Raw genomic sequence first — 15,730 nt, forward strand, 5'->3', positions numbered from 1 at the left:
ATGATAGGTGTACGTGAATTTCAAATTGAAAGAATTGGTTTCTTCTGTCCTTGCTGAAGTCTCCTCCTCTCTGTTATTACTTATGTCCATGTCTTTTCTTCATAGTACATTAAGTTAGCAGTATTGTGAGCGTCATATCCCTGCTACCCATTTTTTGCCTCTATCTATGATATTATTGTTCCAATTCGGGTACCCTCTCCCCTGTACTATTAATATTGAACACATAATCAATAACAATATTATAGCCAAATTATACGACTTGATCTGTTTATACTAATTTATGTATAGCCTTTAACAACTGAGTATAGTTGCATTATGTTGTTGCTACTAATTATTATTAGTATCCTATTTCTATTAACCAGCTATCTTTCATTATTATCTATGCGTACATTGTTTTTCATCATTTTGGTAACCAAAAAATCTTTTTTCCTATGTCTAGCATGGTTTATTTTTCTCTTTGTTGTTCAGAATGTATTTCTTTTTGTGGTTTCCTTTTCCCCCTATTTTTTCTATTCATTGGTATTGACTGGTGACGCTCTGCAAGCCTATCTTATTGTGTCAACATTATGTGACATAGTTAGTATCATATAGACTATTATATTGCCCTTAGTATATTTTTTTATCAATTTCATTTACACATGGACCCAATATTTCTTTATTAATCTCTAATGGGAGTCTGACCTTCGACCCGTAATTACCATAACTGAGGGCGTTGTCATGTCTCAGGTACAGCCTCCCAGATTCTCAGGACATATTTACCTACACGGCTTGCAGCAGCTCACTCAACTTAGCCATGATTAAGAGCACAGTCAGTGCTTGAAACGCGTAGGCTTTCATCTAGTTGCCATCCCTACCACCTTGTCATTCCTCCTGGTGTTTAAGCTTTGTTTGCTTACATACCAATAAAAGTGGAAACTGAGTTTCCCCACTTATATCACGCATCGCTGGATCCTCTCTTTCTTTTGTTACAGAAAAAATAGAGCTGCTAGCCAAAGTTATACAAGAATATGAAAATTTATTTAATTACACAAATATAACATACATTTAAAATACATGTAGATACAAGACTCTAGTACAAATAGTGTGGTATTGTGGAGCTCAACATGGAAGTTACTAAGTGAGGGATGTAATGGATTACAAAGACTGTACTGGCTGGCTACAAAAAGTATATATATATATATATATATATATATATATATATATATATATATATATATATACCAAAAGGCAGAGAACAAGTAACAGCACCAGGACTTCAGCGTTAGGGAGATGTTGGTTTATTCACCACCAGGTGGAAGAATGAGCAACGTTTCGGTTCACACCAGAACCTTTCTCAAGCTAATTCAAACAGTGTATAATACCACATATATATATAGGAGGATACACAGAGTATACAGTAAACAGTGCAATTACATAATGCGCATAAAAAAATGAATCCATGTATAAAGTATGTTCATATAATTAGTGAAAACATATATTAAAGTGACCAGTGTATTTATTTCGGTACAACATCTCTCAGTATGAGATACAAATGTGTATATAACACAGGTAATACTATAATTACCCTATTCAGTGATATCATATCCTAATGAAGGGGCGGAGCAGAGGAATCATATCCAAAACTAATTAGAGTACAGAAAAATAGAACTTGTACTATAGAACTTACATTGTCGGCTCTCGGTGAAGCATGGAACAAGCAATGGCGTCCCACGGTCAGTAATGCGCATGCGCAAGATGGCGGACTGCCGGAAGTGCGTCACATGGAACGCATCCCCGGAACGCAGAACAGCCGCACATGCGCAAATGGCTCATTTCGTCACAGCACATATTATAGCAGGACAGAATAACATTCAAGTACGGGAATTACCCGGCAATTAATATTTTGATATAAATACCCTGCCACCAATGTGTATGTATAATTATATGTCTATATATAATGCTAAGACTCAATAAGGAGTCTAGAAAAAAAGGGGCCACGGATTATAACATAAGTAGGGGAAATGGCTGTATCCAAATAGGACGAACAACCATATATCCTAGAACAAAGGTTAAAGTGGTATATACCACCCGTCTATGTATTTATATAGGACCCTATAGATATTAGTTATAGAACAAGACATGTATAAAGGTAAGAGAATCATATATAAGTTCAAAGTGCCATATAAACTTTATTCCAAATCTTTTCACAGAGATCATGGATTATACAAATATGTAAATAGTAAATAGAGCATAACTAGCTGAAAAAACATAGCCTCTGTGTAATGACAGGGATAGGGAAACAGACAAGTGAGCCCTAATCTACCGGCCACTCAGTCCCTGCCTACTTGCAACCACCCGCCCTTGGCGACGGGGTACAACTGGGCGACGGTCCCTACACTCAGTAAGTGCACGACAGACAACCAGACAAGGAAACACAGAACAAAGGGAAACGGGGCAGTTACCCACGGCAACACCGTGAGCAACAAGAGAAGTAAACGAGCCGAGTCAAACCAGGAGAGTATGAGGTGCCAAATGCAGAGCAGGAGAGTAGTGAACAAGCCGAGTCAAACCAGGAGTGTACGAGGTACCAAACGCAGAGCAGAAGAGTAGTCAGTAAGCCAGGGTCAATATGAAGCAGGGACAAGTAGTTCAAGAAGCTGCAGCAGGGCCAGGAAACCAACAGAGAAGAATCACAAACAAGGAGGAACAGGAAAGGCAGGTATAAATAGACAGAGGGCGGGAGCTAGCTCCGTCTGGCCAGGCTGTGATAGGCTCTCCCACTCCTAAGCCTGCCATCCTGAGTGGTGGAAGATGGAGTCAGTCTCACAGACATAGAAGCAGGTGCAGACTGATTACCTATGGGCGTGGATACAGAAGCTGTGCCTGGCAGATCCTTAACAGTACCCCCCCTTTTATGAGGGGCCACCGGACCCTTTCTAGATGGACCTGGTTTATTGGGGAAACGAAGGTGGAACCTCCTGACCAATACCCCAGCGTGAACATAACGGGCGGGTACCCAAGTCCTCTCCTCAGGCCCGTATCCTCTCCAATGGACCAGGTACTGGAGGGAGCCTAGGACCATCTTGCTGTCCACAATCTTGGCCACCTCGAATTCTACCCCCTCAGGGGTGAGAATGGGGACAGGAGGTTTCCTCGAGGGAGCCAAGGACGGGGAGCAGCGTTTAAGGAGGGAGGCATGAAACACGTCGTGTACTCGAAAAGATGGGGGCAACTCCAGTCGGAAGGAGACAGGATTGAGGACTTCAATGACCTTATACGGCCCTATAAACCGGGGAGCAAACTTCTTGGATGGGACTTTAAGGCGCAAGTTCTTTGACGATGGCCACACCAGATCCCCGACCATAAACAAGGGGTTAGCAGAACGTCTTCTATCTGCCTGAGTTTTTTGTATGCTCTGGGACGCCTCTAGGTTCTTCTGAACCTGGGCCCAGACTGTGCACAGTTCCCGATGAACGACCTCTACCTAGGGATTGTTGGAACTACCAGGTGAAACGGAGGAGAACTGTGGATTAAACCCAAAATTACAGAAAAAGGGGGAGACCCCTGACGAGTTACTGACCCGGTTATTAAGGGAAAATTCGACGAGGGGAATGAATGAGACCCAATCATATTGACAGTCAGAGATAAAACACCTTAAATATTGTTCTAGAGACTGATTAGTCCTCTCGGTTTGGCCATTAGTTTCAGGATGGAAGGCAGAGGAGAAGAACAGATCAATCTCCAACTTTTTACAGAAGGCTCTCCAAAACAAAGAAACAAATTGTACCCCTTTGTCAGAAACAATATTGACAGGGACCCCATGGAGACGCAGGATGTGTTTGACAAACAAGGTAGCTAACGTCTTAGCATTGGGTAGTTTTTTGAGGGGGCCTTAACGTCCTTAGGCAACCCAGGCCACCAATAGTTTTTGGCAATGATGTGCTTGGTACCCAGGATGCCTGGATGACCAGATAGTGCGGAGTCATGATTTTCCCTAAGTACCCTTAGACGGAATTGCAGGGGAGCAAACAGCTTGTTCTCAGGAAGGTTCCCGGGAGCTGAACCTTGATCAGCAGCAATTTCAGAGACTAAATCAGAATCAATAGAGGAAATTATTATACCTGGAGGCAAAATACAAGCAGGATCTTCCTCCGAAGGAGGGCTGGCCATGAAGCTACGCGACAGTGCATCAGCCTTAATATTTTTAGACCCAGCCCTATAGGTAACCAAAAAATTGAATCTGGTAAAAAATAACGCCCATCGAGCTTGTCTCGGGTTTAGCCTCCGGGCCGATTCTAGGAAAACCAGATTCTTGTGGTCGGTAAGGACCGTTACCTGGTGCCTAGCCCCCTCCAGGAAGTGGCGCCACTCTTCAAATGCCCATTTAATGGCTAAGAGTTTGCGGTTGCCAATATCATAGTTACTTTCAGTGGGCGAAAACTTCCTGGAGAAGTAGGCACAGGGACGGAGATGGGTGAGGGACCTGGTACCCTGGGACAAGACAGCCCCCACTCCCACCTCGGACGCGTCAACCTCCACGATAAATGGCTCCATTTGGTTGGGCTGAACCAACACTGGGGCCGAGATAAAGCACTTCTTAAGGGCCTCAAAAGCCTGGACAGCCTCAGGAAGCCAGTGGAGGAGATCATCACCCTTGCGAGTGAGGTCCGTAAGAGGCTTAGCGATGACCGAGAAGTTAGCAATAAATCTCCTGTAATAATTAGCGAACCCCAAGAAGCACTGTAACGCCTTCAGGGAGGCAGGTTGGACCCATTCCGCCACAGCCTGGACCTTGGCGGGTTCCATGCGGATTTCATGAGGAGTGAGGATTTGACCCAAAAATGGTATCTCCTGCACCCCAAACACACATTTTTCGTTCTTCGCAAACAGTTTGTTTTCCCGAAGGACCTGGAGCACCTTCCTGACATGCTCAATGTGGGAGGACCAGTCCTTGGAAAACACAAGTATGTCATCAAGGTACACTACAAGAAATACCCCCAAGTAATCTCTTAAAATCTCATTTATGAAATTCTGGAAGACCGCGGGAGCATTACACAACCCAAAGGGCATGACGAGGTATTCGAAATGACCTTCGGGCGTGTTAAACGCAGTCTTCCACTCATCCCCCTCTTTGATGCGGATAAGGTTATACGCCCCCCGTAGATCAAACTTAGAGAACCATTGGGCCCCCTGAACCTGATTAAAGAGATCAGGAATCAAAGGAAGGGGATACTGGTTCCTTACAGTGACCTTATTCAAGTTACGGTAGTCAATGCATGGCCTAAGACCACCATCCTTCTTCCCTACGAAGAAGAAGCCAGCACCTACCGGAGAAGTAGAGGGGCGAATGTAACCCTTGGCCAGGCATTCCTGGATATACTCATGGCTTCACGTTCGGGACAAGAGAGATTAAATATCCTACCCTTAGGGAGCTTAGCTCCTGGTACCAAATCGATAGCGCAATCGTATTCTCTATGAGGAGGTAACACTTCGGAGGCCTCCTTAGAGAAAACATCGGCGAAGTCCTGAACAAACTCAGGTAGCGTGTTCACCTCCTCAGGGGGAGAAATAGAATTAACAGAAAAACATGACGTCAAGCATTCATTTTCCCATTTGGTAAGATCCCCAGTATTCCAGTCAAACGTGGGATTATGCAACTGCAACCAGGGAAGGCCTAAAACCAAATCGGACGATAATCCCTGCATCAACAGTACAGAGCACTGCTCCAAATTCATGGAGCCAACAAGGAGTTCAAAAACAGGGGTATGCTGTGTAAAATAACCATTAGCAAGAGGAGTGGAGTCGATACCCACTACCGGGACAGGTTTAGGCAAATCAATCAAAGGCATAGCTAGAGACATAGCAAATTCCACAGACATGATATTAGCAGACGACCCTAAATCCACTAAGGCACTGCCGGTAGCAGACCTACCACCAAAAGAGACCTGAAAGGGAAGCAAGATTTTATTACGTTTCATATTTACGGGAAATACCTGTGCGCCCAAGTGACCTCCCCGATGATCACTTAGGCGCGGAAGTTTTCCGGCTGCTTATTCTTACGCCTAGGACAGGTGTTCACTTGATGCTTGTCATCTCCACAATAGAAGCAGAGACCATTCTTCCTGCGGAACTCTCTACGTTGTTGGGGGGACACGGAGGCCCCGAGTTGCATAGGTACCTCCGAGTCTTCCGTGGAAGAACGAAGCAACGGAACCTCGGGTGGCATCATGGGGGAGTCAGAGGAGAAAACACATAAACGTTCATGTTGTCGTTCCCTGAGACGTCGGTCAAGTCGTACCGCTAAAGCCATAACCTGGTCTAGGGAGTCAGAAGAGGGATAGCTAACTAGCAGGTCTTTCAGGGCGTTCGACAGACCCAACCTAAACTGGCACCTTAAGGCAGGGTCATTCCACCGAGAAGCTACGCACCACTTCCTAAAGTCAGAGCAATACTCCTCAACAGGTCTCTTACCCTGACGTAAGGTCACCAGCTGACTCTCGGCAAAGGCAGTCCTGTCAGTCTCGTCATAAATGAGTCCGAGAGCAGAAAAGAAAATATCAACGGAGGAAAGTTCAGGGGCGTCAGGAGCCAAGGAGAAGGCCCATTCTTTTGGCCCTTCCTGGAGCCGGGACATAATTATACCCACCCGCTGGCTCTCAGAACCTGAGGAGTGGGGCTTTAAACGAAAATAGAGCCTACAACTTTCCCGAAAGGAGAGAAAAGTCTTCCGGTCCCCTGAGAACTGGTCAGGCAACTTGAGGTGGGGTTCAAGAGGTGAGGTGAGGGGCACCACCATGGTAGCATCAGGCTGGTTGACCCTCTGAGCCAGGGCCTGGACCTGTAGGGAGAGATCCTGCATTTGCTGAACCAGGGTCTCAAGGGGGTCCATAGTGGTGTGAGGGACCAGGGTAGAGTAGGTATCTGGGCTTGTGATTATGTAATAACAGGGATAGGGAAACAGACAAGTGAGCCCTAATCTACCCGCCACTCAGTCCCTGCCTACTTCTAACGACCCGCCCTAGGCAACGGGGTACAACTGGGCGACGGTCCCTACACTCAGTAAGTGCACGACAGACAACCAGACAAGGAAACACAGAACAAAGGGAAATGGGGCAGTTGCCCACGGCAACACCGTGAGCAACAAGAGAAGTAAACGAGCCGTGTCAAACCAGGAGAGTACGAGGTGCCAAACGCAGAGCAGGAGAGTAGTGAACAAGCCGAGTCAAACCAGGAGTGTACGAGGTACCAAACGCAGAGCAGAAGAGTAGTCAGTAAGCCAGGGTCAATATGAAGAAGGGACAAGTAGTTCATGAAGCTGCAGCAGGGCCAGGAAACCAACAGAGAAGAATCACAAGCAAGGAGGAACAGGAAAGGCAGGTATAAATAGACAGAGGGCAGGAGCTAGCTCCGTCTGGCCAGGCTGTGATAGGCTCTCCAACTCCTAAGCCTGCCATCCTGAGTGGTGAAAGATGGAGTCAGTCTCACAGACATAGAAGCAGGTGCAGACTGATTACCTATGGGCGTGGATACAGAAGCTGTGCCTGGCAGATCCTTAACACTCTGCTCCAATGTTGTACATCCCTTCATATGGATCAGTATCTGTAATAAAAAAGAAGAAACATTTCATAGTGAAAAAATGGATATATATAAAAATATGAAATTACAATTCAAATCTAGGGTTACGTGAATTAAAAAACAATAGAATACTGGATAAAAATTATCTTTAGTATACTAAAAAACAACCTACCTATACTCAAGAAAATGCAGCAGACTCATGGACTATCAAATATGTGGCAAATATGTGTAATCCACATTGAGCCCCTTTGGGGCCATGGTTTCAAGAGTGAATATCCACTCAAGTTCTTTTCGTTTGAGTGCCAATTCTCTATCACCTCCTCGTCTATGTTGGGGAACGGAGACAATAATTTTAAAACGCATTTGGGATACATTATGTTTACAATCTATAAAGTGTCTAGAAACTGGTAGATCTCTTCTCTTGGTTTTAATTCTAGATTTATAATTCCTCATTCTGAGAGTTATTTCGGTTGTGGTTTCACCCACATAATATAAACCGCAAGGGCAACTCAATAAATAAATTGCAAAGGTAGTTTTACAAGTGTAGAAACCCTGAATTTTGAAAGTTTTTCCAGTTTGTGGATGACAGAAACTATCTCCTTTGATAATATGATTACACATGTTACATCCCAAACAGGGAAAGCATCCACGTTTTGGAGGGGCTAAAGTGCTTTGTGACATTTTAATTTTTGATCCAATATCTGCCTTTACCAACCTTTGTCTAATAGTTTTACCTTTACGATATGCTAACAAGGGTGGTTCTTGAAATTCCTTAATGAAGGGAAAGGCCCTGGTCAATAAACGCCATTCTCTTTTTAAAATATTACCAATTTCAGAACTGGAAGTCGAAAAAGTAGAGACAAATGGTATGCAAACATTATTTTTATGTCTCGCTGACTGTCTATGTAGTAGTTGTTGTCTATCAATTGAAAATACTTGCTCTTTGTGGATATTGAGCATATCCACCGGATATCCCCTGCTAATGAATTTGTTACACATTTTATCAACTCTATTGGATAGCTGATCCTCATTACTCACAATTCTTCTAACTCTGAGAAGTTGACTAAATGGCAATGATCTCACCATAGCCCTAGGGTGTCCACTGTTATAGTGCAACAGACTATTTCTATCTGTTTTTTTAGAAAATATATCTGTAGATAAAATACCGTCATGTAGATGGATTTTGGTGTCCAAAAATTCAACCGAAGAGTCAGAGTAGATCATGGTAAATTTGATCCCCTGGCATATATCATTCAAAAAGACATGAAAAAGATGTAATTCCTCCTCTGAGTCGGTCCAGATGAGGAAGACATCGTCTATGTATCTCCACCACTGTAACACATGTCCAAAGTGGTGGGACACATAGACGAGGTCCTCCTCAATCCGCCGCATGAAGATATTTGCATAAGTTGGGGCCATATTAGACCCCATGGCCGTACCCCTTTTCTGAAGGTAAAATTTATCACCAACCATAAAGTAATTTTTAGTAAGTATGAATTCAAGTAATTTAATAACAAATTACATTTTTTTTATCTGAAAACTTCAGACATGTCAGGTAGTGAAGAGCAGCTTTAATACCTAGAGCATGATCTATGGAGGTATAAAGACTTCCCACATTAAGGGTAGCAAGGATAGACCGATCGGGGACCCTGAGAGAGCCAATCCGAACGAGAAAATCAGTGGTATCCTTAATGTAGGAGTAAGCCCCCATAGCAAACTGCCTCAAAATGTTGTCTATAAAGATCGCTGCTGGAACAAATAATGAATCACTCCCTGAAACAATAGGGCAACCTGGGGGTTTTAATGGATCCTTATGAATTTTTCTGAGAAGGTAAAGCACCGGAGTGACCGGATGCTTTTCCTTCAAAAAGTCACAGAGGTCTTTGTCAATGATCTGTAATGAAAAAGCCTCATCAACAAAGGATTTCAATTCATTCATGAATGAAAATTTTGGATCACCAGATTACTCAGTATATACATCATGATCATTTAATTGTATATCCATTTCCTGCAGATAAGAGGATGTGTCCATTATGACAATGGCACCCCCCTTATCTGCAGGTTTAACAGTGATAGAAGCATTATCAACCAATTCATTCAGAGCTATCTGTTCTAAACGTGTCATATTCCTGTAATGATTATCCCTTTTGTTTAGCTTAGTTCTAAACATTTGAATATTTTTTCTCAGCCAATGAAATATATGCCTCAATCTCATGTGAATTCTGGGGAGGCTGAAATCTGCTTTTTAAAGTAAGGTCTAAACTTTTCAAGTCAAAACTAACATCAGTAGACAGAGGCACAATGAGGAACCTGAAATTGGTTGCCCCGAAAAATGTGCCTTTAATCTCAATACTCTGAAAAAACGTTTTAGATCAAGATCCAATTCAAACCAGTTAACATTATTGGTAGGGCAAAAAGATAGCCCATGATTAAGGATATTAAATTGCAACTGGTTAAGAGACATAGATGAAATATTAACCACAAGGTTTACGGATTCTTTTTCCTCGTCTGGTAATGGCGATTCCCTCAACTTTGGGCTGGTCTCCCCCTCGATTTGATGTTGATTGCCGACTCTCTTATGCTTCCTACCGCCCCTGCGAGACTGCTTTCTCCTGGGGCTTCGATACTGTCCCCTAAAAAAGGAGGACATTCAACTAATATCTATAGGGTCCTATATAAATACATAGACGGGTGGTATATACCACTTTAACCTGTGTTCTAGGATATATGGTTGTTTGTCCTATTTGGATACAGCCATTTCCCCTACTTATGTTATAGTCCGTGGCCCCTTTTTTTCTAGACTCCATATTGAGTCTTAGAATTATATATAGACATATAATTATACATACACATTGGTGGCAGGGTATTTATATCAAAATATTCATTGCCGGGTAATTCCCGTACTTGAATGTTATTCTGTCCTGCTTTAATATGTTCTGTGACGGAATGAGCCATTTGCGCATGCGCGGCTGTACTGCGTTCCGGGGATGCGTTCCATGTGATGCACTTCCGGCAGTCCGCCATCTTGCGCATGCGTATTACTGACCGTGGGACGCCATTGCTTGTTCCATGCTTCACCGAGAGCCGACAATGTAAGTTCTATAGTACAAGTTCTATTTTTCTGTACTCTAATTAGTTTTGGATATGATTCCTCTGCTCCGCCCCTTCATTAGGATATGATATCACTGAATAGGGTAATTATAGTATTACCTGTGTTATATACACATTTGTATCTCATACTGAGAGATGTTGTACCGAAATAAATGCACTGGTCACTTTAATATATGTTTTCACTAATTGTATGAACAGACTTTATACATGGATTAATTTTTTTATGCACATTATGTAATTGCACTGTTTACTGTATACTCTGTGTATCCTCCTATATATATATGGTATTATACACTGTTTGAATTAGCTTGAGAAAGGTTCTGGTGTGAACCGAAACGTTGCTCATTCTTCCACCTGGTGGTGAATAAACCAACATCTCCCTAACGCTGAAGTCCTGGTGCTGTTACTTGTTCTCTGTCTTTGGTATTCCATTCTAAGGAGTTGATTCGTCCTTCTACTGGTAACGTGCACATGGCCTGATGTTCAGTCTGCATTGAGTGCTGTGTTTTCCTCTACTCTATATACAGTGGAGGAAATAAGTATTTGATCCCTTGCTGATTTTGTAAGTTTGCCCACTGTCAAAGACATGAACAGTCTAGAATTTTTAGGCTAGGTTAATTTTATCAGTGAGAGATATATTATATTAAAAAAAAAGAAGAAAATCACATAGTCAAAATTATATATATTTATTTGCATTGTGCACAGAGAAATAAGTATTTGATCCCTTACCAACCATTAAGAGTTCAGCCTCCTCCAGACCAGTTACACGCTCCAAATCAACTTGGTGCCTGCATTAAAGACAGCTGTCTTACATGGTCACCTGTATAAAAGACTCCTGTCCACAGACTCAATTAATCAGTCTGACTCTAACCTCTACAACATGGGCAAGACCAAAGAGCTTTCTAAGGATGTCAGGGACAAGATCATAGACCTGCACAAGGCTGGAATGGGCTACAAAACCATAAGTAAGACGCTGGGTGAGAAGGAGACAACTGTTGGTGCAATAGTAAGAAAATGGAAGACATACAAAATGACTGTCAATCGACATCGATCTGGGGCTCCATGCAAAATCTCACCTCGTGGGGTATCCTTGATCCTGAGGAAGGTGAGAGCTCAGCCGAAAACTACACGGTGGAAACTTATTAATGATCTCAAGGCAGCTGGGACCACAGTCACCAAGAAAACCATTGGTAACACATTACGCCGTAATGGATTAAAATCCTGCAGTGCCCGCAAAGGTCCCCCTGCTCAAGAAGGCACATGTACAGGCCCGTCTGAAGTTTGCAAATGAACATCTGGATGATTCTGAGAGTGATTAGGAGAAGGTGCTGTGTTCAGATGAGACTAAAATTGAGCTCTTTGGCATTAACTCAACTCGCCGTTTTTGGAGGAAGAGAAATGCTGCCTATGACCCAAAGAACACCGTACCCACTGTCAAGCATGGAGGTGGAAACATTATGTTTTGGGGGTGTTTCTCTGCTAAGGGCACAGGACTACTTCACCGCATCAATGGGAGAATGGATGGAGCCATGTACTGTCAAATCCTGAGTGACAACCTCCTTCCCTCCACCAGGACATTAAAAATGGCTCGTGGCTGGGTCTTCCAGCACGACAATTATCCGAAACATACAGCCAAGGCAACAAAGGAGTGGCTCAAAAAGAAGCACATTAAGGTCATGGAGTGGCCTAGCCAGTCTCCAGACCTTTATCCTATAGAAAACTTATGGAGGGAGCTGAAGATCCGAGTTGCCAAGCGACAGCCTCGAAATCTTAATGATTTACAGATGATCTGCAAAGAGGAGTGGGCCAAAATTCCATCTAACATGTGTGCAAACCTCATCATCAACTACTAAAAATGTCTGACTGCTGTGCGTGCCAACAAGGGTTTTGCCACCAAGTATTAAGTGTGTTTTCCAAAGGGATCAAATACTTATTTCTCTGTGCACAATGCCACGAGCCATTTTTAATGTCCTGGTGGAGGAAAGGAGGTTGTCACTCAGGATTTGACGGTACATGGCTCCATCCATTCTCCCATTGATGCAGTGAAGTAGTCCTGTGCCCTTAGCAGAGAAACACCCCCAAAACATAATGTTTCCACCTCCATGCTTGACAGTGGGGACGGTGTTCTTTGGGTCATAGGCAGCATTTCTTTTCCTCCAAACACGGCGAGTTGAGTTAATGCCAAAGAGCTCAATTTTAGTCTCATCTGACCACAGCACCTTCTCCCAATCACTCTCAGAATCATCCAGATGTTCATTTGCAAACTTCAGACGGGCCTGTACATGTGTCTTCTTGAGCAGGGGGACCTTGCGGGCACTGCAGGATTTTAATCTATTACGGCGTAATGTGTTACCAATGGTTTTCTTGGTGACTGTGGTCCCAGCTGCCTTGAGATCATTAACAAGTTCCCCCCGTGTAGTTTTCGGCTGAGCTCTCACCTTCCACAGGATCAAGGATACCCCACGAGGTGAGATTTTGCATGGGGCCCCAGATCGATGTCGATTGACAGTCATTTTGTACGTCTTCCAATTTCTTACTATTGCACCAACAGTTGTCTCCTTCTCACCCATCGTCTTACTTATGGTTTTGTAGCCCATTCCAGCCTTGTGCAGGTCTATGATCTTGTCCCTGACATCCTTAGAAAGCTCTTTGGTCTTGCCCATGTTGTAGAGGTTAGAGTCAGACTGATTAATTGAGTCTGTGGACAGGAGTCTTTTATACAGGTGACCATTTAAGACAGCTGTCTTTAATGCAGGCACCAAGTTGATTTGGAGCGTGTAACTGGTCTGGAGGAGGCTGAACTCTTAATGGTTGGTAGGGGATCAAATACTTATTTCTCTGTGCACAATGCAAATAAATATATATAATTTTGACTATGTGATTTTCTTTTTTTTTTTTTATATATAAGCTATCTCTCACTGGTAAAATTAACCCAGCCTAAAAATTCTAGACTGTTCATGTCTTTGACAGTGGGCAAACTTACAAAATCAGCAGGGGATCAAATACTTATTTCCTTCACTGTATATATATATATATATATATATATATATATATATATATATATATATATATATATATATATATATATATATATATATATCTGTTTAAACCACAATGGGTTTTATCCTGATAGACCATAATATCCTATGATATCCAATACATATTAAACACTAGTAGGAGTAGGGAAGAAACAGAGGGAAGTGTCAATATCTGTAGTAACAGTCAGAAAGAACATTCTTACCCATTACAACAACAAAAGGGGTGTTTCCACACCCGTGTTGGCTCTGCCACAAAAACCCCAACGCGCGTTTCGCCTTGAGTGCTTCCTCAGGGGGTATGTGCTCAGTACAAGAGCATGTCCGTCCTTATATAGTGTAGTGATGTATGTGTCTAGGTGTAAAACATCGCCATAATGAACAGTCGGCGCATGCCCGCTGGCGCGACCAGAAGCGAGGCATGCCCCACTTCCGGCTCCACACGCTGAAGCACACATCCGGATTCCCGACGCGTAACGGGAGTTCCGGACATGCGCAGTGCGTGAAAGAAGCCGAAGGGGGCCGTGCATCACCGCCAGCGACAGCAGCCGGCATGCGCACATCATCACTGGAGATGGATGAAAAATAGAGATGTAAGTATCCAATATCCTTATTAGGGAGAGATATATTTGAGCAACCGTTCACAGTAATATTTATCATACCGGGAGAAAAAGTAAAGTGAAAAATAAATGTGGCACAATAATAAGAAAAACTAACAAATACAAGTGAACATGATATGAGAAAAAAATCATGTATCAAACACAAATACATTACATCGTGACAAAAGACCATTATGAATCAGTGCTCAATCTATATATAAATAAACAATATATAAATATATGGGGTTAAAATTAACCCATACAAAGTGCAGTGAAAAGTGTATAATAGAAAGTATACAGTGTAAAATAGGATGATAATAATGTGAGTAGAAGTGTATTATAGGTATAATATTACCGTAACAGGCTATTACATCTACCTAAAGGCTCTCAAGAGTATTATACATGTTTTCTAGAATAAGTAGACCACTTAATAGTATAGTAAAAAAAAAAGTGGTGTAGCCCCTATGTCATCTCATGAAAGTGATGAAATAAGACAAATAATCTCATAACAATAAGTTCATGGATGGAATCGGCAGATTTTCACTCCCACTTTATATCGCTTTCCAGAGTATTCAAATGACTTTAGATCATATCTCCACTATTGAGGCAATCGGACATGAGGAAAGGATAAAAGAATACCTAAAAATGACATTACAATACAAAACATAGTTAATAAAACCTAGATAGTAGGGATTATAAAAAAGGAACAAAACCAAATTTTTCATTAAGTCCATAGGGTTTCATTGATCCTAACAGGACAATCCACTTGCTCTCTTTTTGTGCCAAACCCCTCTTCACATTGCCACCCCTGATGCCACAATGTATTTTATCAATCCCCCGTACTGATAATGTTCTGGGATTACAGTCATGATGTACTTGAAAGTGTCTCGGAAGCGTCTTTAAAGAGGCTCTGTCACCAGATTTTGCAACCCCTATCTGCTATTGCAGCAGATAGGAGCTGCAATGTAGATTACAGTAACGTTTTTATTTTTAAAAAACAAGCATTTTTGGCCAAGTTATGACCATTTTTGTATTTATGCAAATGAGGCTTGCAAAAGTACAACTGGGCGTGTTTACAGTAAAAGTCCATCTGGGCGTGTATTATGTGTGTTACATCTGGGCATGTTTACTACTTTTACTAGCTGGGCGTTCTGACGAGAAGTATCATCCACTTCTCTTCAGAACGCCCAGCTTCTGGCAGTGCAGACACACAGCTTGTTCTCGAGAGATCACGCTGTGACGTCACTCACTTCCTGCCCCAGGTCCTGCATCGTGTCGGCCACATCGGCACCAGAGGCTACAGTTGATTCTGCAGCAGCATCAGCGTTTGCAGGTAAGTAGCTACATCGACTTACCTGCAAACGCTGATGCTGCTGCAGAATCAACTGTAGCCTCTGGTGCCGATGTGTCCTCGCTCGTCCGACACGATGC

Source organism: Rhinoderma darwinii, chromosome 4, assembly GCF_050947455.1.
Source record: "Rhinoderma darwinii isolate aRhiDar2 chromosome 4, aRhiDar2.hap1, whole genome shotgun sequence".
NCBI classification, from domain to species: domain Eukaryota; kingdom Metazoa; phylum Chordata; class Amphibia; order Anura; family Rhinodermatidae; genus Rhinoderma; species Rhinoderma darwinii.